Below are 25,000 nucleotides of genomic sequence, written 5' to 3'. Positions count from 1 at the left end.
GACAACGTGAAGACACCGTGAAGACACCGTGAAGACACCGTGAAGACAACGTGAAGACACCGTGAAGACACCGTGAAGACAACGTGAAGACACCGTGAAGACACCGTGAAGACACCGTGAAGACAACGTGAAGACACCGTGAATACAACGTGAAGACACCGTGAAGACACCATGAAGACAAGATGAAGACACCATGAAGACACCATGAAGACAACATGAAGACACCATGAAGACAAGATGAAGACACCGTGAAGACACCGTGAAGACACCGTGAAGACAACGTGAAGACACCGTGAAGACAACGTGAAGACAACGTGAAGACAACGTGAAGACACCATGAAGACACCATGAAGACACCATGAAGACACCGTGAAGACAACGTGAAGACAAGATGAAAACAACATGAAGACACCAAGAGACAACATGAAGACAAGATGAAGACACCGTGAAGACAACGTGAAGACAACGTGAAGACAACGTGAAGACACCATGAAGACACCATGAAGACACCATGAAGACAAGATGAAAACAACATGAAGACACCGTGAAGACAAGATGAAGACACCGTGAAGACAACGTGAAGACACCGTGAAGACACCGTGAAGACACCGTGAAGACACCGTGAAGACACCGTGAAGACAACGTGAAGACACCATGAAGACACCGTGAAGACAAGATGAAGACACCGTGAAGACACCGTGAAGACACCGTGAAGACAACGTGAAGACACCATGAAGACACCGTGAAGACACCATGAAGACAACATGAAGACACCATGAAGACAAGATGAAAACAACATGAAGACACCATGAAGACAACATGAAGACAAGATGAAGACACCGTGAAGACAACATGAAGACACCATGAAGACACCATGAAGACACCATGAAGACACCATGAAGACAAGATGAAGACACCGTGAAGACACCGTGAAGACACCGTGAAGACAAGATGAAGACAATGTGATGACACCGTGATGACACTGTGATGACACCGTGATGACACCGTGATGACACCGTGATGACAACGTGATGACACCGTGATGACACCGTGATGACACCGTGATGACACCGTGATGACACCGTGATGACACCGTGATGACACCGTGATGACACCGTGATGACACCGTGATGACACCGTGATGACACCGTGATGACACCGTGATGACACCATGAAGACAACATGAAGACAAGATGAAGACACCGTGAAGACAACGTGATGACAACGTGATGACACCGTGATGACACCGTGATGACACCATGATGACAGCATGGTGACAGCGTGATGACACCGTGATGACACCGTGATGACACCATGAAGACACCATGAAGACACCATGAAGACACCGTGAAGACAACACTCGGTGGAGCGCATACCTTCACATTGGATTATCAACATTTTGGCATTAGTTGCCAATTGGATACAAATGTATCGTGCTATGGTAAAAAGAAGATGTTGACCTTTCCATGACCTTGACCTTTGACCCGATTGATCCCAAAATCTCTTCATGTGTTATGGGGATGTCTCTCTGCCGATGAATAAATCAGAGCGATATTTAAATATTCACCGTGGGATGCGAGAAGCGGAGGAAGAAGAGGGATGAACTCCTCTTCGCCCCCCCTCCCCCCAGAGGAGGCTCCAGTGCGTTATCTCAATGGTGCCTTCAGGGCCGCGCGTAACGTACAGTCTCCGCTCCTCCAGGAGCAGATAACGGCGTGTAGCTCGTTAGCTCAATTATATCCTCCGCCGGCGCCGCCTGGCCACGCGTTACGGGAGAGTCTCATCGTCACGCCGCCATTGAGGGGGGGGGAGGGGGGGGTCCATTCACAAACGAGACCACGTGGGCCGGTGGAGTCAATACATCTGAAACAATAGGAATAAGCTCGTCTGTTGGAACTAAATGATACTCGACAAGCACTCAGGAGGTCTGCTACACACACACACACACACACACATACACACATATACACACACACACACACACATACAGTCAACAGCTTGGCTCACGGGGGCATTTTTGTTTAAGTAAAGTGGAGAAGGCCTTCAAAGATCCTCTTCATTGTGTGTGTGTAGGTGTGTGTAGGTGTGTGTAGGTGTGTAAGTGTGTGTCTATGCATGAATATGCACACATGTGGTCTATTTGATGGTTTCTGTGAGAGCGTTGCACGTTTACACGTGCATCTCTGAGTGTGTGTGTGTGTGTGTGTGTAGGTGTGTAGGTGTGTGTGTAGGTGTGTGTGTAGGTGTGTGTGTGTGTGTGCAGTGTGTGTGTAGGTGTGTGTGTAGGAGTGTGTGTGTGTAGGTGTGTGTATGTGTGTGTGTAGGTGTGTGTGTGTGTGTGTGTGTGTGTGTGTGTGTGTGTGTAGGTGTGTGTGTGTGTAGGTGTGTGTGTGTGTGTGTGTGTGTAGGTGTGTGTGTGTGTAGGTGTGTGTGTGTGTGTAGGTGTGTGTGTGTGTGTGTGTAGGTGTGTGTGTAGGTGTGTGTGTGTGTGTAGGTGTGTGTGTGTGTGTGGAACACGAAGAGAACGGAGCAGGTGGAGTCACGTCATGTTGCTGAGGCCGCCTCCCACTCAAAGGAGATCAGAGCTTCTGTGTAGCTCCTCCCCTTTTTTAAACATTCACCTCTTTTTCACCTCGTAGCACTTCATCATGAGAGCTCCTCCTCCTTCCTCCTCCTCCTCCTCCTCTTCTTCTTCTTCTTCCTCCTCCTCCTCCTCATCCTCCTACCCCCCCCCCCCCCCGTGTAATCCTCTGCGTGTCCGAGCCGCTCTGTTCTTCTCTTTTGTTTCGGATTCATTCAGATTAGAGACGCCACTTTGAGCTTCGTCTCCAGGCGGCGCCGCATGCCCCCCCCCCCCCATAAAGCTCCTCCTCCTCCTCTTCGTCTAAATGGTGGATCAGATCTCTTGAACGAGGAGGTATTGATCGTTGGAGGAGAAGCCGTCTGAGCTCCGGCGTTGATGATGAGACACGGAGAAGACAAGAAAAGTCCAATGTGATGGAGAGAAAGAAAGAGGAGGAGGAGGAAGAGGAGTTCACTCCGCCTGGTGGAGTCTGACCTCTCCTACGCCTGTTTCAGCATCTTCATCTTCATTGAAAGGTCTGACCCAGAGCTCCATCCTCAGCACCACACACTACCCCCCCCTTCCCATCTCCCCCCTCCTCTCCCATCCTCCCCGCCCCTCCTCCTCCTCCTCTTCATTACAGCGTTCACTGCAGCAGAGAACAAACTCGTCATCAATTTTTTGTTGTCGCTTTTCCAGGAAAAACTCATAAAAGAGAGACGACCTCATCCTGGAGAGTAAATAAAGACACACACACAAACATACACACACACACACACAGTGGTTGTGTGTGGGGCAGTGCACCCCCCCCACACACACACACACACAGTGTGTCAGCGGCTTGATGAGACTCTCCTCCACTGACGGAGTCTCATCAGGACCACCGGGGGCTGAGCGGCTCCACGGCTGGTGGTCTCAGCAGTAAGATGCCCCCCCCCCCTCCAGCCCCCTTCCACCAGCAGCAATCAATGTGATCTCTTTATTGCCCCTCAACCCTCCCCCACGCAGCGGCGCTCTCCAACAGCCGGACACTCCTCTCCAGGAAGACCCTCGGCCTGACGGCCATGACGGGGGTCTCCACAGCGACCAATCACAACACAGCAGGGGAGGACCAGGGCAGGTAATGGGGGAGACCCTCTCATTCAGAGGCCCCCTCCCCCGACTGGGTTGCCTGCAGAGCGATGGGTCTCCCAAGAGCCCCCGAGAGAGAGAGAGAGAGAGGGACAGAGAGGGAGAGACAGAGAGATAGGGACAGAGAGACAGAGAGAGAGACAGAGGGACAGAGGGACAGAGAGAGAGAGACAGAGAGAGACAGAGAGGGAGAGGGACAGAGAGAGAGACAGAGAGAGACAGAGAGAGAGAGACAGAGAGACAGAGAGAGAGACAGAGAGAGAGAGAGAGAGAGAGAGAGAGAGAGACAGAGAGGGAGAGGGACAGAGAGGGAGAGACAGAGAGATAGGGACAGAGAGAGACAGAGACAGAGAGAGAGGGAGAGAGAAAGGGAGAAAGGGAGAGGGGGAGAGAGAGATTTTGAAAAACGCTGTTTCACATTTCCAGCTTTACATAGCTTCTTAAAAATGAAATTACTTTAAAAATTAGGTTATTTAAAATTAAAATAAAAAATTAAAATAAAACACCACAACCAAAAAAACAAAACATTAAAACAAATAAAACATGTTTTACACTCATAAAAGTGATTGCAAACTCCAGCTCCTCTTCCACCACAGAGCAAACAATACCTTTACAAAACACCAGCGTTGTTTAAAAGCATCCAGGTCTCCAATGTGTTTATAAAACCTGAACTCCAGCGAGACTGGCTCTGATGTTACAGAGCCACACTGCCCTGGCTTCCTGCCCCTCTCTGTTTTCCACCGGGACTTTGTTGTCAAATAAATGGCCATTTGACCATGAGATAAAAATTAAGGAGCTGCCATTTTTTTCTTTTCCACGTCTTTTGTGGTAGCTCCCATGATAAAACCTTCTCTGTAAAGCCACATTAAAGAATAAAACCAATGTTAAAATGAAAAACTCAAAAGTCTCTTACACTCATTAAAAACATAGTAAATAGTCTCCTGGAGGGTCACAGAAGAACTGGCTCAGGACAAGCCGGGATTGTGACTGAAATAAGCGTTGGGCCAGCGACAGCACCGTGTAAAATCCAGCCACAGGTCCGGTCCTTTTCTTCAGGGAGGCTTGTATAGGACCCCCACTGCAGACCCGGGCCTCCATGCCCCGTCTCTCCTGACCACAGTGGGCGGTCTGCCTGATCTGGACCTGTTGATGCTCTTCACGAGGTTAAAATACAAAATCTTCTTGTCTGCTTTGTTCAGTGTGCAGTTTTCTGGGTGGCTTGTTCTTGAGGGGCAGTGGGTCCCTAGCCGAGCTGAGGAGATGTTTGGGAAGGGTCTGCAGGGTCGGCTCTGCTCTCTGCTGGCTGTGAGCGTTGAGGCTCCTCTCAGCCCGGTCGCCTCACCCTCCACAGCTCCGGAGCCTCCCTCGCCACCAGTCGGAATGCATCCCAGCCCAGGAGCCCAGGCGGGGGGAGTCGCTCATAGTCAGCCACTGCATCCACCAACTGCTGCAGGAAAGGGTCTTTGTTGCATGGCGCCCGTTAGTCCAGGGTGGCAGCTGCTGCTAATCATTCGCTTTATAAATTAATGGTTCTCTCAACAACCAGAACAGAAGTCAGACTGAGCACCTTTACGTGTTTAAAAGGGCCCACGACTTAAAAACACCCTGATAAAGAGGCAGCCCATAGTTTTAAAAGCTGGGGTCTATTAAAACAGAGCAGTATCAGCCCAGGTTGTCAGCACGTCTGAGGAATTAAGCTGGCACGTCTCGCCACACTAAAACCCCGGACTGCGTTAAAAACTTCTGATGGCTGTAATCCCAAAGTGGCGTCCGGCTGGCCAGGTGGACAAGGCCTATCCCCCCCCTCCTCTCTGGCTAAAAACAGCAGCACCCCTGCTGGCACCCAGTGTAGGCCACTCCCAAAGAAATCACCATCTTCTTTTGTATATTTGGCTAAAGCCCGAGGGAGGTCTAACACAGTCCTTCTAATATACAGTTGGGATACAATAATTATTTAAACCAGTACTCTAGCTTTAAAAGACATCTGGGAGCAGCCACTTCCATTTGGAAGTTTCCCTCTATCTTCTCTGTGACGCCCTCCCAGTTCTTCTGGACCATGCTCGGTTTCCCCAGGTATATTCCTAAATATTTAAACCCGTCTGTCTTCCATATGAGTTTTTGTGGAAGAACCGGGAGGCCGCCACGCCACTCCCCCACAGCGAGGGCTTCGCTCTTCTTCCAGTTCACCCTCGCTGATGATGCCGTGCTAAAATCCTGTACAATTTGATTTAAAAGGTTTACATCTTTTTGGTTTTTAATAAAAACAACGACGTCGTCGGCATACGCCGATAAAATCATTTTTCTACTAAAACCAGGTAAAACCAAACCATGTAAGCTAGAGCGTATTTTAATGAGGAGGGCTTGAGGAGAGTGCGTAGAGCATCCCGGACAGAGCACAGCCCTGCCGGACCCCTCTACTCACTCTAAAAGGAGCACACAGCCTGCCGTTTATCTTCAGCACACTCTCAACATTACTGTACAACACCTTGATCTTAGCTATGAAGCCAGCGCTGAACCCAAACTTCCCCAGAACTTTCCAGAGGAAGCCGTGTTCAACGCGTCAAAAGCCTTTTCCTGATCTAGAGAAATCAGACCAGTATCCATACCCAACGAGCTGGAGACCTCCAAACGTCCCGAATGAGGTGGACGTTGTCCACCATGGACCTGCCGGGCACACAGTAGGTCTGGTCCCGATGGAGGACCTGCTCCATAGCTCCCTCAGCCTGGAGGCCAGGACCCTGGACAGAAGCTTGTAATCCACACACAGCAGAGACACAGGGCGCCAGTTACCGATGTCCTGCGGGTTTTTTGGCAGTAGCGTCAGCACTGCCCTCCGCAGGACATCGGCATGGAACCAGAGGCCAGACTCGTTGAAGACTTCTAGGATGTCCCTCCGAGGACATCCCAGTATTTCTTGTAAAATTCAGCGGGAGGCCGTCGATCCTGGGCGCGCCTCCTGCATTCCTGCAGGGCAGCTTTCAGCTCTTGGGGTTATGGGTCTGTCGAGCTCCTCATTAGTCTCCTCGGAGACCTGAGGCAGCTCCCACAGAGCCCTCCGTCGACTCTCCTCCTCCCTATACTCAGTGGCATAAAGGGAGGAGTAAACCCCACCGCCGCTTCCGGATCTGGCTTGGCTCCACAACCGGCTGCCCTGCGTCCGTCAGCAGTGAGTGGATCACTGCCCTGCCCACTCCTCTTCTCCAGGCCGAAGAAGAAGCTAGAGGAGTGTCCATCTCCGCGATGGTCTGGAATCGGGACCTGACCAGTGCGCCTTGCACTTTACTGAACAGGTCGGCGAGAGCCCTTTTTACTTTGAGGACTTCAATATGTCCTCGATCTCCTGTGGACTCGCTCAAACTTTCTAGGTCCACTATCTCAGTCTCCAGGTCCTTCATAGATCGGTGACGTCTCTAGTGACGTTGAAAGTGTGCTGCTGACAAAGGAGCTTAATTTCTACCTTACCACGGTCCCACCACTGCCTAAGATTATTAAAATCACTCTTCCTCAGCCTAAAAATGCCCCAAAAATAAAACAACACCTCTCTAAAATTCCTATCGAAAGTTAAAACTGTATTAAAATGCCAATACGCTCCTGGGTAAAAAGTTCCTAATAAAAACATGACATAAAACCAAAGAGTGATCAGTAAAACCAGCCGGAACAATGCTGCACATTTTAAAAATATTAAAATGGTGCTTAAAAACATAAATACGGTCTAACCTGGCTGAGGAGATCCTTCCCTCCCTAACGTGGGACCATGTGTACTGTCGGCAGTCCGGATGCATCCTTCTCCACACGTCCACCAGGCCATGAGAATGGACCAGCCTCCTCAGCACCTGCTGTGAAGCTGGATGTGGCTCTGTGTGGTTTCTGTCATTAAAATCATCCTCTGTGCAGTTAAAATCCCCCCCCAAGAATAAAAAATCCTCCGAGGCACAGTCATTTAAAACATCATTAACTTTGGATAAAAACAGCTGCCTCTGTTGGTCCCAGTTGTTGGAGTATAGATATTTATAAACTGACAAGCAAAGGTCGAACTGCAAGCCTTTCAATGGGTTAGAACAGCCTCCTCCATCGGCGTTTGATCTCCAGTGACCGGGCTGAAGGCCCAGGAAGAGGAAGCCCACCTCCGCTGAGGTTGGTGTTGTGGCTCAGAGGATCTCCCCTCCCCCACCCTCCTCCAGTCCCATTGCTGTTGTCGCCAGCGCCTCAAGAAGAGAACACGCTATTTCATCTTAAATCTTATAACAGATGTTCCCTTCTTACTGTCCCTCGCCTCCAGACGACAGCTAGAACTCCGACTTCATAAATGGTTCTTATTAAAGAAAGAGTTAAAAACAAACAAAACTGAAACTGCAAATTCAATTGAAAACACACATTGAGCTTCACCCCCTGCTGGATGGCACCCTTTACTTTGATAATAATCTTTTAATTCTAAAACCTCTTTGTTAACCTTTTTCATATGATACTGCAAGACTGCATAGAACAATATTGTGGGAAGTGATCCTGACCTCACTTTCCTATTGTTTTGTCTGTAATAGGCTTATTTCATCCACTGTATGAAGTTTTTTTGAGCTTGGCTGTTTGTTAAAATCAGGAGGAGCTGCTGTCCTCTGCCCCTCCCTTGGCCACTGTCCTCCACACTGGCCCTGCCCCTTGACTCCTCCTCCTTCCGCCCTGTTGCCTGTCTCATGTCAGGCGCCTGGCTTCTTTTCCTACTGCCCTGCTTCCTCTCACCATCTCACCTGCCCCGCCCCCTCCTCCTGCACCGTCCTCCTCCACCTCTCTTCATTCCAATCTGCCCACCCTCTATGGGCTTCTCACCAACCTTTGTCCTCGCTCTTTTCCCTTCTCCTCTTCCCACCCCCATTATCTCTCCACCCCACCCCACTTCCACCCTGCCTGTGCCACCCATCATCACCCATCACCAATATTTTATTTGTTTCAACCACGTTTCCTCTTTTTCTTTTGTTTTCCTTCCTCCTCCCCGACTTCCCACCTCACCTTGGCCAGCCTCTCTAATTCCCACTGCTCTTGGCAGATCCACCCACATCCCTCCATTTTCTTGGTCCGCTTTTTCCTTCCCTCCGCTGCCGCCCCTGACCACCCACAGCCCAGTTTCACTGCCCTGTCCAGCCTCCCACCCCTTCCCAACCCACCTCACCCATCGCCACCATCACTCCCATCACCACCTCCCTCACTCACCACATGTGGTCAGGATACAGCAGCACTGCCTCCTGAATTTGGCGGCTCTGATGAGCGCCAGCCGGGTTTCTCCCGGGCACAGCTCCTCTCAGAGACGCCTGGAAACGTGAACTCTCGCTGTCGCAGCTGCAGCTGGCTGCCTCATGCGCCCCACGCCAGCATGCCTGATCACTGACCTGAAAGCCGCCCGGACCAGCTGACGCCTGGTCGCCGCGCTGAAAATCGCGTGTGCCTCCTCCGCACGAAAGTACCGATCACGATGAAGACGCGAGACGCTATAGTTAACATCATCTACTTGACGCTGAAGCAGGCCGGAACCTCAAGGCCCGGTCATGGAGTATCAGATAAACTACTCCATGGTAACTCCATGATATAGTTTCATCTCGTTTCTTGAACCCCGGCGATCTCTCCATCGGGAGACCAGCTTCCCGTGCCGGGAGAGCTTCTGTTGAGGAACCATCGGAGATGAGCGAGGACGCTTGAAACGAGGACTCTGGTGGACGGCTGTCCAGCGAAACACCTGCACAAACAAATTCTCCCACCGAGACCTCCTCCACCACTCCGGCTCACCTTCCCACCTTGATCCAGGAAGATCACGACCGAGTCAGTTTCATCTTACGGGCGGACTTCACGCTGCTGAACCCGGGATTACTTCCTGACACCCCAGCCAATTCCTCCATCAGCCTGTACCCCAGGAGTCACCAGGAGATCTTCATCGTGTCTCCGCCATGAGCAGCGGGGAACCGGGCAACATTCTCACGAAGACTGTTCCTGAGACCGCAGCGGAAGACACCCAGAGGAAAACCCAATAAATTCACCAAAATAAATTGTGAAACCAAACCAACACACTACATAAACTAAATATACACAAATTATAAAAGAAGAAGAGAGAAACACATAGATAACGCCTGCAGTTTCAAACACACACCTGTCGCTCTGATGCTCAGAAGGTGGAACTGAGAGAGAGAGAGAGAGAGAGGGAGAGGGAGTGAGAGAGAGAGAGAGAGAGAGAGAGAGAGAGAGAGGGAGTGAGAGAGAGAGAGACAGAGACAGAGAGAGAGAGGGAGAGAGAGAAGAGAGAGGAGAGAGAGAAAAGAGAGAAAGAGAGAGAGAGAGAATTCTTATTCCGTTCTATTTAACGGGCTTGTCTAGGATTTGCGTGGCCAGACTGAAAAAAAATCATAAGGCCTCTTGTTCAGAGGGCCGGGCCAAATGTGGAGGCGGGCCTTAGTTTGAGGACCACTGCTCTTGGCTGTTGATGTCTATCAATATCGCTCATTTTGAAAATGAGGTCAGAGGGCAATACGGATCCGTATCAGACCAGGAGGGCAATACGTGGCTGGCATGACGACCCATTAGCCAATCAGAACGCTTGTACTGTTGCTGCTATCTAATAATTCATCTTTATTCATAAAGAAAATGTAAGCTAGTGGTCTGATGCTGCCAGAGGAGACGCAGGTCGAGGATGTATTGCATCATCCGTGTATTGCTGCTTATGCTTCAACTCTGTCAGAATTTCTTTTTGCCATTGGGTGCCCTTTTTTTTGGTTTGAGCACCTGCCCCCCAAAATGTCTGTGCACGTGCCTGTATATGTATACGTGACCCCCGTGACCTGCACCCCCCCCCCCCACACCAGGATGAGGAGTTCAACAGAGAGTTTGAAAAGAGCCGAGTGGATGAACGAAGCGCTGTGTGTGTGTGTGTGTGTGTGTGTGTGTGTGTGTGTGTCTGTGTGTGTGTGTGTGTGTGGCGTGATGAGAACAGCAGGGGGTGATGACACCGTGTGGCCGTGTGGCGCTGTGTGGCGTGTGGCCGTGTGGCGTGTGGCGGCGTGGCCCGTGTGGCCGTGGTGGCCGTGTGGCCGTGTGGCCGTGTGGCCGTGTGGCCGTGTGGCCGTGTGGCCGTGTGGCCGTGAGGCCGTGTGGCCGTGTGGCCGTTTGGGATCACTTAGAAATGACTTTATTTTTCAAAGAAAAGCACTTTTTTTCAATGAAGATAACATTAATCAGAAATACCCTCTCTACATTGTTAATGTGGTAAATGATTATTCTAGGTGGAAACGTCTGGTTTCTAATGAAATATCTCCAGAGGTGTATAGAGGCCCATTTCCATCAACGATCACTCCAGTGTTCTAATGGTACATTGTGTTTGCTAATCGCCTTAGAAGACTAATGTCCGATTTGAAAACCCGTGCAATTATGTGAGCACAGCTGAAAACAGTTATGCTGGTGATATAAGCTATATAACTGGCCTTCATTTGAGCTTGAAGTTTGTAGAACAAAATTAATACTTCAAATATTAATCATTATTTCTAACCTTGTCAATGTCTTGACTATATTTTATATTCATTTGATAAATAAAAGTGTGATTTTTCATGGAAGACACGAAATTGTCTGGGTGATCCCAAACTTTTGAACGGTAGTGTATATATATATAAATATATATATATAAATATATCTGATGGGAAGTCTTCTTTGACATTCTCCAGCCCATCGGAGGTGTTAACCGCACAGCTTGATTCTGATTGATCAATCATGGCTCTCGTCTGCCTGTGTTTTCTCCTCAGCAGATGGTCACTGAGCAATTTTATATAGATTTATATATATGAATCTATATATTTATATACATATATATATATATAAATCTATATATTGATATACACATATTTATATATACATATAAACATATATATATATATGAATAAATATATAGAGAGGGAGTTGTTTTTTTAAAGGAATACAATAGTTGTTTTTTTAAGTCTTATTAACGATATCTCCAGGAAGTGGCCGTGTGGTAATGAGCGTGTTCGGCGAGTCGTTGGTGACGGCGAGGCGAACCCCCTCTGGGGCGATCGGGCGTTCCCCCGCCGACGCTCGTTTGGCCGTAATGACCGGCTCGTCGCTCGCTAAGTATCCAAGAACCGCCGGCGCAAGAAAAACACAACAGGAAACCACTTTTGTTCCAGCTGCTCATTGGTCCTTTTAACGACAGCCGTTGCTAAGCACCACTGCTGATATATATATATATATATATAATCATATATATGTTTAGACCCGTTGGCAGGCCACTGCACATGTTTCACATCACTTTCCCACTCGTCAATTTGGAATTTAGTTTACTTTCCCCCTTTTATTTTGAAGTTCCATGGTTTCACTTCCTGTCTTTTGGGTCTTCCTCCCTTTTTCTTCTCTGTGCCCTCGTTCGGTGTTTTTTACGTTTCTCTCCTCATCTTGTTTCGGCTCACTTTCCCTTCCTTCTTTTGACACTTTTCCCGCCAGTCTTTTCCCGCCAGTCTTTTTCCCGCCCAAATTTTAAAAAATAGAAATTAAGTAATTCCTCGTCTATGTTTCTAACCTCTCCTCATTTCTGGTCACTTTCCCTTCCTTCTTTTGAATGGAACAATGTTTTCCCGCCAAAAAAAGGGAAAACATAGAAATAAAATACCTCCTCGTCTTTGTGTCGCTCCTGTGTTGTTTTGGGTGATTTTCCCTTCCTTCCTTTTAATGTTTTCCCGCCCAAAAATGAACCATTATGTGATGCCCTCCACCTGCCTGAGTGTTCAACAGTTCTGCCATCGGTTCGAGTCCCTCGTGCGGCCGTGCCCTGCTCCTCGTCTGTCAGGGTGTTTCAGGCGAGCGGCTCCTCTCGCTGCTTGAGGTGTAAACACATTACGATGATGGATAAACTCACGTTTCTGCGTTCACACAGCGACTCTTAATGCCACAAGCCTGGAGTGGAGCCCTGCAAGTAAAAGTAGTCATCTCTCTTCCCTCTCTCTCTTCCCGCTCGCTCGCTCACCCCCCCCCACCCCCCCTCTCTCTCTGCAGTGGGTGAATTCCCTCGGGTTGGACAGCGGGAGACTATTACACTCACAGACAGATTCGCTCTGCTCCAATTCCTCTCTGTCCTCTCCCTCTTTCATCTCCCCCCCCCTCCTCCCTCTTCCTCCCTCCGCCTCCCCTTCTCCTCTTCCTCCTCTCCGTCGGCGCGAATGTGTGTAGTCGTGCGTCTTTGTGCACACTTCCCTTCCCTCTTCACCTCTTCCACTTCCCCTTTTCTCTTTCTCCTTTTCTTCAGTCAACATAATTGGCATCGCAGGAGCGCTCCCTGCAGAGTATGCTAAAACAGAGGGAGCAGCGAGAGGAGGAGGAGAGAGCGAGAGACGTGGATAAAGGAGAGGAGACGGAGAGAATAGAGACGGGAAAAGGGGAGGACAGGAAGGCAGAGAGCGAAGGAGGGGATGAGAGGAACGCAGAGAAAGAGACTTAAAAGTGACAGCAGGAGAAATAAATATAGAATGTAGAAGTAAAGGAAACGTAAGAAGAGAAGAGTGACGGAGCAGAAAGAGAGGGAGAGAGAGAGGAGGATAACACCGAGGGGTCGGGGATGAGAAGAAAGAAAGAGGGAAAGAGGGTCGAGAGCTTCAACAATACAAAGGCGGGGGAAGAGAAGAGAAACACAAAGGAGGAGAAACAGAGACGACAAATGGGAAAATCAAGGGAGGAGAGAGGAGGAGGACGCAGGAGCGGGGGAGGATAAGACAAAGGGAGGGAGGGAAGTCTTGAAAGCAGCAATCAGCCCCAGCCGCTCGTCTCCTCACCGCCTGCAAGACAAGCGGCTGGGAATAACCCCCACGCTTCCGGCCTCCAGGCTCAGGACCGTCGCTCAGGATCCTCTTCGTCATGCGGGCCGGTGGGAACGTTAAAGAGTCATCAGACCAACGCACACACACACACACACACACACTGGGGTGGAGGATCTCCAGAGGTCACGACGTGGCGTGACCCTCGTCGTGTTAACGCTCTCCGCTAACGAGCGTTCCCACCGTGGGGGGGGGGGGGGGTCTGCGTCGTCTCGTTCAGTGTGGCCGGGACACGCCTAACCTTTGTTTTCTGTCTCGTTAGCCGGTCGCTCTGATTGGTCCGTCGCTCACGTCGGGGGGGAAACGTAGACGCGCCAAGACGAATGAAGAAGAGCGGGCGCCGCGGAGATTGCTTTTTCTGTGCCGTGAAATATAGAAATAAAAGTCTGAAGTGTCAAATGTGTTGTGTGTCAGGAGGAACGCTGCAGTGCTGGGATGAGGAAGATTTATATACAGTATATATATAAAAATATAAATATATATATTTATATATATATAAATTAGTGCTGTGAAAAATAACGCGTTAACTCAGTTAATTCAATTTCAGGTTTAACTAGTTTTTTTTTTAAACGCATTTAACGCATGCGCAGAATGAGCTTCCAATCCGTCTGTTGTTGGTCGTCGGGACGAAAAAAAAGTCACTTGCAAAATGAGCTTCCAATACACACTTCAATCTGAACTCTGTCCGCTCTCATGCAGACGGTCTGTTCATCGGTAATGATCCTTCCGCAGGTTCACCTCCGGAAACCTTGTTACGACTTTTACTTCCTGTAGATCAGGGTCTCAAAACGTCGATCGCGACCTGCCAGTCGATCGCGGCGTAGTGTTGGTAGATCGCATGACATTAAAGAGATTGGCCCCCTGACATGTTCTCTAGAGCACGTCTTTGTTCTTTTATTAAACTAAACGTCTGTTGTTGATCGTATCTCCACAGCAGCATGTCATTTCTGTCTCTTCGCGTTGCGTTAACACTTATCGATCTCCACAGAGCTCCGTGCGCGCGCATCGGGACCGAGCAAAACAAAAGTCACTTGTCAATCTGTCCACCTGTCCGTGTCGGTGAGGTTTCAGCTTTGCAGCGGTGTCCCCGCCGTCCCTTTCATCACGGCCCAGTTCATGAAGAAAACCCACAGTCAGTTTGCCTCAGCAGCTGCTAGAGGAAGACTAGAGGCCTTTAGATTGTATCATGGTGGAGTTCATGGTTGACAAACAAGAGAAACATGTTCTGTTTAACCCTCCTGTTACCTTTACATTTACTCACATATTTTACCCTCGGGGTCAATTTGACCCCAGCAATTAAAACCTCAGAAAATTATTAGAATTAATATTGTTTCCCAAGTTTAAGTGTGAGGTACTTTATGTTTGTTTGTTGACTACCTAAATAGCCCTTTAAATATATAAAAAAGTTGATATTTCTTATATGTTTGACACAGTGAAAAACAGCCTGGGGTCAAATTGACCCCAAAGAACACCGACATTAAACATTGAATGGGGTCAAATTGACCCGAAAGGTAACAGGAGGGTTAAACATTCTGTTTAGGATGAAGATGTATTAATGTTCCATATGGAAGAAAACTGCTAAATAACTGCTGAGTTGCAGCACCATTGTATAGAAGAATGTATAAATGTATATATCCGTCTTTTGTCATAAATCTCTATGTTCTCACAAAATATACCGAGAATATCGGTAATATGTGATTAATCATGATTAATCCACAAAAACCTGTGATTAACCCGATTAAAAATTTTAATCGTTTCACAGCCCTAATATAAATGTATTATATATATATAACATTTATATATATATATATATTGTGTATATATATACATTTTATATATACAAATATAAATATATATATAGATACACAATATATATACATATATATATACATATATAAATGTTACATATATATAATACATTTATATATATAAATTTATATAAATAAAGATATACATTTAGAAATATATATATTTATAGTATATATAAACAGACATATATGTATATATTTATGATATATATAAATATATGTATAAATATATATATTCATATATATATAAATATATATATGTTTATACACACTATAAATATATATGTATATATTAGGGCTGTTAATCTACGCTTAATCTATCATTGCTTTGGCGCGTTAACGCACTCAAATATTTTAACGCAATTAACGCAACTTTGTTTACTTCCGGTGTTCGTTGAAGTTTTTACACTCAAAACCGAAGCAGTACGGTTTGACACTGTTTCCGTTTTTAAAACAATTATTTCTCCGCGAAGATAAGGATCATAAATCGGTTTAAACTCGTGGATGAATCAGTTTCCTCTCCTCCTCCCTCTCCCTCCTCCCTGATACACAGAGGAACGGAGGGGCGACGTGTCGGGGGCGCGGCAGAAAGAACTCGTCACACGAAACCTTCAACGTGATTGGTCAATCCGTTTGTCTGTCAACATTTTGGGGAAAAAACAACCAATGAACACTCAGCAAATCACAAAGGACCTCCCACCTCACAGGTGAGGCTCATTTAGCAGCCTGTCAGTCAGAGAGCAGAGAACACGGCGCGAGGACAATGTGCCTCATTACAGAGCTGAGATTGTTCTGGAATGTTTGATGTAGAACACGTGGGGGTGTGTCACATGCAAAAGACTTTAAAAGGTGAATTTAAATTTTTTTGTAAAATGTATCAAATGAGCCTCCAGAGGGTTAACGTGACATATGTGAATGTCAGTCAGTTACCAAGGCCACTGGTTCTGCTGTTCAATGTTAAAGATGACAGGACCAATGGGGTCTCAATATACTTCTTTTTTTTTACTAATCTGGATGTTTCACTGAAGAAACAATTTATCATCCACAATATTAAATACCTCGCTGGCACTTTATAGGTAGGAGCCTCTTTGAAAACACAGCTCTGTGTGCAGTTTGGTCTTTAAAAAGAAGAAAAAACTACTTTTAATCGCGATTAATGAATTTCAAAATGTGCGATTAATTAGTTGATTTTTTTTTATCGATTGACAGCCCTAGTATATATACATGTATATATATAATGATTTATTATAATCACGCTTGCAGCAGGACAGTAGGAAGCCTCATATGAAGGCGACTCAGACGTTAAACGTATCGTTGTAAACAAGACGAACGACAACGCAGACCCAACCAATGGATCCACGAGGCGCACGCCGCCACACGCCGCCGCCGTCCGTCCCCGTGATGTCGGCGGTCGTTCACAGTGCTTCACTGTCACGAATGTGGCGAGTTTACAGATCTTTACCACACACACACACACACACAGAGAAATTGGTTGAAATTCAGAACTTGCCGGTGTGCCTCAAAAGAGACAAAAAGGATGACGTGGAATTATGAGTTGAAGAACGTGGAGTCCACTTTGTTTCCTCTGGAGCAGAACATGAAGACACCGTGAAGACACCGTGAAGAGAACGTGAAGACACCGTGAAGACAACATGAAAACACCGTGAAGACAACATGAAGACAAGATGAAGACACCGTGAAGACACCGTGAAGACAACATCAAGACAACATGAAGACACCGTGAAGACACCGTGAAGACACCGTGAAGACAACGTGAAGACAACGTGAAGACACCGTGAAGACACCGTGAAGACAACGTGAAGACAACGTGAAGACACCGTGAAGACACCGTGAAGACACCGTGAAGACAACGTGAAAACACCGTGAAGACACCGTGAAGACAACGTGAAGACACCGTGAAGACACCGTGAAGACACCGTTAAGACAACGTGAAGACACCGTGAATACAACGTGAAGACACCGTGAAGACACCATGAAGACAACATGAAGACACCATGAAGACAACATGAAGACACCATGAAGACACCGTGAAGACAACATGAAGACAACGTGAAGACACCATGAAGACACCGTGAAGACAAGATGAAGACACCGTGAAGACACCGTGAAGACACCGTGAAGACAACGTGAAGACACCATGAAGACACCGTGAAGACACCATGAAGACAACATGAAGACACCATGAAGACAAGATGAAAACAACATGAAGACACCATGAAGACAACATGAAGACAAGATGAAGACACCGTGAAGACAACATGAAGACACCATGAAGACACCATGAAGACACCATGAAGACACCATGAAGACACCATGAAGACAAGATGAAGACACCGTGAAGACACCGTGAAGACAAGATGAAGACACCGTAAAGACAATGTGAAGACACCGTGAAGACAATGTGAAGACACCGTGAAGACACCGTGAAGACAACATGAAGACAACGTGAAGACACCATGAAGACACCGTGAAGACAAGATGAAGACACCGTGAAGACACCGTGAAGACACCGTGAAGACAACGTGAAGACACCATGAAGACACCGTGAAGACACCATGAAGACAACATGAAGACACCATGAAGACAAGATGAAAACAACATGAAGACACCATGAAGACAACATGAAGACAAGATGAAGACACCGTGAAGACAACATGAAGACATCATGAAGACATCATGAAGACATCATGAAGACATCGTGAAGACATCATGAAGACATCGTGAAGACATCGTGAAGACATCGTGAAGACATCATGAAGACAATGTGAAGACACCGTGAAGACAATGTGAAGACACCGTGAAGACACCGTGAAGACACCGTGAAGACAACGTGATGACACTGTGATGACACCGTGATGACAATGTGATGACACCGTGATGACACCGTGATGACACCGTGATGACACCGTGATGACACCGTGATGACACCGTGATGACACCGTGAAGACAACGTGAAGACACCGTGAAGACAACATGAAGACACCATGAAGACAACATGAAGACACCATGAAGACAACATGAAGACAACGTGAAGACAACGTGAAGACACCGTGAAGACACCATGAAGACAACATGAAGACACCGTGAAGACAACGTGAAGACACCGTGAAGACACCATGAAGACACCATGAAGACACCATGAAGACACCGTGAAGACAACACTCGGTGGAGCGCATACCTTCACATTGGATTATCAACATTTTGGCATTAGTTGCCAATTGGATACAAATTGACCGCGCTATGGTAAAAAGAAGATGTTGACCTTTCCATGACCTTGACCTTTGACCCGATTGATCCCAAAATCTCTTCATGTGTTATGGGGATGTCTCTCTGCCGATGAATAAATCAGAGCGATATTTAAATATTCACCGTGGGATGCGAGAAGCGGAGGAAGAAGAGGGATTAACTCCTCTTCGCCCCCCCTCCCCCCAGAGGAGGCTCCAGTGCGTTATCTCAATGGTGCCTTCAGGGCCGCGCATAACGTACAGTCTCCGCTCCTCCAGGAGCAGATAACGGCGTGTAGCTCGTTAGCTCAATTATATCCTCCGCCGGCGCCGCCTGGCCACGCGTTACGGGAGAGTCTCATCGTCACGCCGCCATTGAGGGGAGGGGGTCCATTCACAAACGAGACCACGTGGGCGGTGGAGTCAATACATCTGAAACAATAGGAATAAGCTCGTCTGTTGGAACTAAATGATACTCGACAAGCACTCAGGAGGTCTGCTACACACACACACACACACACACATATATACACACATATATACACACACACACACACATACAGTCAACAGCTTGGCTCACGGGGGCATTTTTGTTTAAGTAAAGTGGAGAAGGCCTTCAAAGATCCTCTTCATTGTATGTGTGTAGGTGTGTGTATGTGTGTGTAGGTGTGTGTGTATGTGTGTAAGTGTGTGTCTATGCATGAATATGCACACATGTGGTCTATTTGATGGTTTCTGTGAGCGTTGCACGTTTACACGTGCATCTCTGAGTGTGTGTGTGTGTGTGTGTAGGTGTGTAGGTGTGTGTGTAGGTGTGTGTGTAGGTGTGTGTGTGTGTGTGTAGGTGTGTGTAGGTGTGTGTGTAGGTGTGTGTGTGTGTGTAGGTGTGTGTAGGTGTGTGTGTAGGTGTGTGTGTGTGTGTGTGTGTGTGTGTGTGTGTGTGTGTAGGTGTGTGTGTGTGTGTGTAGGTGTGTGTGTGTGTGTGTAGGTGTGTGTGTGTGTAGGTGTGTGTGTGTGTGTAGGTGTGTGTGTGTGTGTGTGTAGGTGTGTGTGTAGGTGTGTGTGTGTGTGTAGGTGTGTGTGTGTGTGTGGAACACGAAGAGAACGGAGCAGGTGGAGTCACGTCATGTTGCTGAGGCCGCCTCCCACTCAAAGGAGATCAGAGCTTCTGTGTAGCTCCTCCCCTTTTTTAAACATTCACCTCTTTTTCACCTCGTAGCACTTCATCATGAGAGCTCCTCCTCCTTCCTCCTCCTCCTCCTCTTCTTCTTCCTCCTCCTACTCCTCCTCAGAAAGTCCTCCCCCCGTGTGGTAAGGTGGTCCTCTGCTGCGTGTCCGCTCTGTTCTTCTCTTTTGTTTCGGATTCATTCAGATTAGAGACGCCACTTTGAGCTTCGTCTCCAGGCGGCGCCGCATGCCCCCCCCCCCCATAAAGCTCCTCCTCCTCCTCCTCTTCGTCTAAATGGTGGATCAGATCTCTTGAACGAGGAGGTATTGATCGTTGGAGGAGAAGCCGTCTGAGCTCCGGCGTTGATGATGAGACACGGAGAAGACAAGAAAAGTCCAATGTGATGGAGAGAAAGAAAGAGGAGGAGGAGGAAGAGGAGTTCACTCCGCCTGGTGGAGTCTGACCTCTCCTACACCTGTTTCAGCATCTTCATCTTCATTGAAAGGTCTGACCCAGAGCTCCATCCTCAGCACCACACTACCCCCTTCCATCTCCCCTCCTCTCCCATCCTCCCCCTCCTCCTCCTCCTCTTCATTACAGCGTTCACTGCAGCAGAGAACAAACTCGTCATCAATTTTTGTTGTCGCTTTCCAGGAAAAACTCATAAAAGAGAGACGACCTCATCCTGGAGAGTAAATAAAGACACACACACAAACATACACACACACACACACAGTGGTTGTGTGTGGGGCAGTGCACCCCCCCCACACACACACACACACACAGTGTGTCAGCGGCTTGATGAGACTCTCCTCCACTGACGGAGTCTCATCAGGACCACCGGGGGCTGAGCGGCTCCACGGCTGGTGGTCTCAGCAGTAAGATGCCCCTCCAGCGCCCCCTCCAGCCCCCTTCCACCAGCAGCAATCAATGTGATCTCTTTATTGCCCCCTCAACCCTCCCCACGCAGCGGCGCTCTCCAACAGCCGGACACTCCTCTCCAGGAAGACCCTCGGCCTGACGGCCATGACGGGGGTCTCCACAGCGACCAATCACAACACAGCAGGGGAGGACCAGGGCAGGTAATGGGGGAGACCCTCTCATTCAGAGGCCCCCTCCCCCGACTGGGTTGCCTGCAGAGCGATGGGTCTCCCAAGAGCCCCCGAGAGAGAGAGACAGAGAGATAGGGACAGAGAGACAGAGAGAGAGAGGGACAGAGGGACAGAGAGACAGAGAGAGACAGAGAGAGAGAGAGAGAGAGAGAGAGAGAGAGAGAGAGAGAGAGAGAGAGAGAGAGAGAGAGAGAGACAGAGAGGGAGAGGGACAGAGAGGGAGAGACAGAGAGATAGGGACAGAGAGACAGAGGGAGAGACAGAGACAGAGAGGGAGAGAGAGAAAGGGAGAAAGGGAGAGAGAGGGAGAGAGAGAGAGATTTTTGAAAAACACTTTCTTTCACATTTTCTCAGCTTTTACATAGCTTCTTTAAAATGAAGTGCTTTAAAAAATTAGGTTGTTTAAAATAAAATTAAAATAATAAAAATAAAAAACACCACAACCAAAAAACAAAACATTAAAAACAAATAAAACATGTTTTACCTCATAAAAAGTGGTGCAAACTCCAGCTCCTCTTCCACCACAGAGCAAACAATACCTTTAAAACACCAGCGTTGTTTAAAAGCATCCAGGTCTCCAATGTGTTTATAAAACCTGAACTCCAGCCAGAGTCTGGCTCTGATGTTGCAGAGCCACACTGCCCTGGCTTCCTGCCCCTCTCTGTTTTCCACCCGGGACTTTATTGTCAAATAAATGGCCATTTTGGCTTCGCCGGATAAAAAATTAAGGAGCTGCCATTTTTCCTTTTTCCGTCTTTTGTAGGCAGCTCCCATGATAAAAACCTTCTCTGTAAAAGCCACATTAAAAAGACTAAAAACCAATGTTAAAAGAGCGAAGAAACTCAAAAGTCTCTTACACTCATTAAAAACATGGTAAATAGTCTCCTGGAGGTCACAGAAGGGGCACTGGCTCAGGACAGCGGGATTAATGACTGAAATAAAAGCGTTGGACGCGACAGCACCGTGTAAAATCCGCCACTGGAGGTCAGCGGTCCTTTTCTTCAAGGGAGGCATGTATAGGACCCCCACTGCGGGCCAGGGCCTCCATGCCCAAGTCTCTGACCACACAGTGGGCGGTCTGTTGCACAGTCTGGACCTGTTGATGCTCTTCACGAGGTTAAAATACAAAGTCTTCTTGTCTGCTTTGTTCAGTGTGCAGTTTTCTGGGTGGCTTGTTCTTAGCAGGGCGGTGAGTCCCCCAGCCCCGGCTGAGGGAGATGTTTGGGAAGGGGTCTGCAGGGTCCGGCTCTGCTCTCTGCTGGCTGTAGTCGTTGAGGAGGCTCCTCTCCAACCCGGTCAGCCTCTGCCTCCACAGCTCCAGGAGCCTCCTCGCCACCCAGTCGGAATGCATCCCAGCAGGAGCCCAGGGCCGGGGTCGCTCAGCGTCGGCCCCACTGCATCCACCAACTGCTGCAGGAAAGGGTCTTTGTTCGCAGCAGCGCCCGTTAGTCCAGGGTGACGCTGCTGCTAATGTCCAGTTTTGCATTATAAATTAATGGTTCTCTCAACAACCAGAACAGAGAGTCAGACTGTGAGCACCTTTCGTGTTTAAAAAGGGCCCACGACTTAAAAACACCCTGATAAAAAGGAGGCAGCCCACTTAACTTTAAAATGCTGGAGTCTATTAAAAACAGAGCAGTATCCAGCCCCAGGTTGTCAGCACGTCTGAGGATGCAGCTGGCCACGTCTCGCCACACTAAAAATCCCGGACTCGTTAAAACTTCTGAACAAACTGTAATCTAAAAGTGGCCGTCCGGCTGGCCAGGTGGACAAGGCCCTGTCCCCTCCTCTCTGGCTAAAAACAGCACCCCCTGTGGCACCCAGTGTAGACCCTCCCAAAAGAAATCCACCATCTTCTTTTGTATGTTGGCTAAGAAGCCCGAGGGAGGGTCTAACACGGTCAACCTATGCCACAGTTGGGATGCAATAAGATTGTTTAAAACCAGTACTCTAGCTTTAAAAGACATCTGGGGGAGCAGCCACTTCCATTTGGAAAGTTTCCCCTCTATCTTCTCTGTGACGCCCTCCCAGTTCTTCTGGACCATGCTCGGTTTCCCCAGGTATATTCCTAAATATTTAAACCCGTCTGTCTTCCATATGAGTTTTTGTGGAAGAACCGGGAGGCCGCCACGCCACTCCCCCACAGCGAGGGCTTCGCTCTTCTTCCAGTTCACCCTCGCTGATGATGCCGTGCTAAAATCCTGTACAATTTGATTTAAAAGGTTTATATCTTTTTGGTTTTTAATAAAAACAACGTCGTCGGCATACGCCGATAAAATCATTTTTCTACTAAAACCAGGTAAAACCAAACCATGTAAGCTAGAGCGTATTTTAATGAGGAGGGGCTCGAGGGAGAGTGCGTAGAGCATCCCGGACAGAGCACAGCCCTGCCGGACCCCTCTACTCACTCTAAAAGGAGCACACAGCCTGCCGTTTATCTTCAGCACACTCTCAACATTACTGTACAACACCTTGATCTTAGCTATGAAGCCAGCGCTGAACCCAAACTTCCCCAGAACTTTCCAGAGGAAGCCGTGTTCAACGCGATCAAAAGCCTTTTCCTGATCTAGAGAAATCAGACCAGTGTCCATACCCAACGAGCTGGAGACCTCCAAACGTCCGAATGAGGTGGACGTTGTCCACCATGGACCTGCCGGGCACACAGTAGGTCTGGTCCCGATGGAGGACCTGCTCCATAGCTCCCCTCAGCCTGGAGGCCAGGACCCTGGACAGAAGCTTGTAATCCACACACAGCAGAGACACAGGGCGCCAGTTACCGATGTCCTGCGGGTTTCCTTTTGGCAGTAGCGTCAGCACTGCCCTCCGCAGGACATCGGCATGGAACCAGAGGCCAGACTCGTTGAAGACTTCTAGGATGTCCCTCCGAGGACATCCCAGTATTCTTGTAAAATTCAGCGGGAGGCCGTCGATCCTGGGCGCGCCTCCTGCATTCCCTGCAGGGCAGCTTTCAGCTCTTGGGGTTATGGGTCTGTCGAGCTCCTCATTAGTCTCCTCGGAGACCTGAGGCAGCTCCCACAGAGCCCTCCATCGACTCTCCTCCTCCCTATACTCAGTGGCATAAAGGGAGGTAAACCCCACCGCTCGCTTCCGGATCTGGCTTGGCTCCACAACCGGCTGCCCTGCGTCCGTCAGCAGTGAGTGGATCACTCGCCCTGCCCACTCCTCTTCTCCAGGCCGAAGAAGAAGCTAGAGGGAGTGTCCATCTCCGCGATGGTCTGGAATCGGGACCTGACCAGTGCGCCTTGCACTTTTACTTCGAACAGGTCGGCGAGAGCCGCCTTTTTACTTTTGAGGACTTCAATATGTCCTCGATCTCCTGTGGACTCGCTCAAACTTTCTAGGTCCACTATCTCAGTCTCCAGGTCCTTCATAGATCGGGTGACGTCTCTCGTGACGTTGAAAGTGTGCTGCTGACAAAGGAGCTTAATTTCTATTTTACCACGGTCCCACCACTGCCTAAGATTATTAAAATCACTCTTCCTCAGCCTAAAAAAGCCCCAAAAATAAAACAACACCTCTCTAAAATTCCTATCGAAAGTTAAAACTGAATTAAAATGCCAATACGCGCTCCTGGGTAAAAAGTTCCTAATAAAAACATGACATAAAACCAAAGAGTGATCAGTAAAACCAGCCGGAACAATGCTGCACATTTTTAAAATGTTAAAATGGTGCTTAAAAACATAAATACGGTCTAACCTGGCTGAGGAGATCCTTCCCTCCCTAACGTGGGACCATGTGTACTGTCGGCAGTCCGGATGCATCCTTCTCCACACGTCCACCAGACCATGAGAATGGACCAGCCTCCTCAGCACCTGCTGTGAAGCTGGATGTGGCTCTGTGTGATTTCTGTCTTTAAAATCATCTTCTGTGCAGTTAAAATCCCCAAGAATAAAAAATCCTCCGAGGCACAGTCATTTAAAACATCATTAACTTTGGATAAAAACAGCTTCCTCTCTGTCCCAGTTGTTGGAGCATAGACATTAATTAAAAACAACATTAAAAGGTCGAACCGTGCTTTCACAAAGAACAGCCTCCCTCCACGATGTGTTTGACCTCCAGTGACCGGGCTGAAGGCCCTGGAGAAGAGGAAGCCCACTCCTCCGCTGA

The 25,000-nt window shown here is 48.2% G+C and overlaps 1 protein-coding gene across 5 annotated transcripts in view; it reads right to left on the bottom strand.

Moving 5' to 3' along the window:
• cadm3 (cell adhesion molecule 3) overlaps window positions 1-25,000 on the bottom strand; it is an 89,923-nt gene that overhangs the window by 60,727 nt on the left and 4,196 nt on the right. The window contains exon 1 of one of the 5 annotated variants that reach the window (XM_056410616.1): window positions 12,342-12,360. The exons of the other annotated variants lie outside the window; for them this stretch is intronic. The gene's annotated coding sequence lies outside the window, so the exon portion shown is untranslated. Of the gene's footprint in view, window positions 1-12,341; window positions 12,361-25,000 lie in introns of those variants that run through there. 5 annotated transcript variants of the gene reach the window in all.

Source organism: Pseudoliparis swirei, unplaced genomic scaffold (genome assembly GCF_029220125.1).
Source record: "Pseudoliparis swirei isolate HS2019 ecotype Mariana Trench unplaced genomic scaffold, NWPU_hadal_v1 hadal_25, whole genome shotgun sequence".
In the NCBI taxonomy this organism is placed as follows: domain Eukaryota; kingdom Metazoa; phylum Chordata; class Actinopteri; order Perciformes; family Liparidae; genus Pseudoliparis; species Pseudoliparis swirei.
This window is presented reverse-complemented; position numbering and strand designations above follow the sequence as displayed.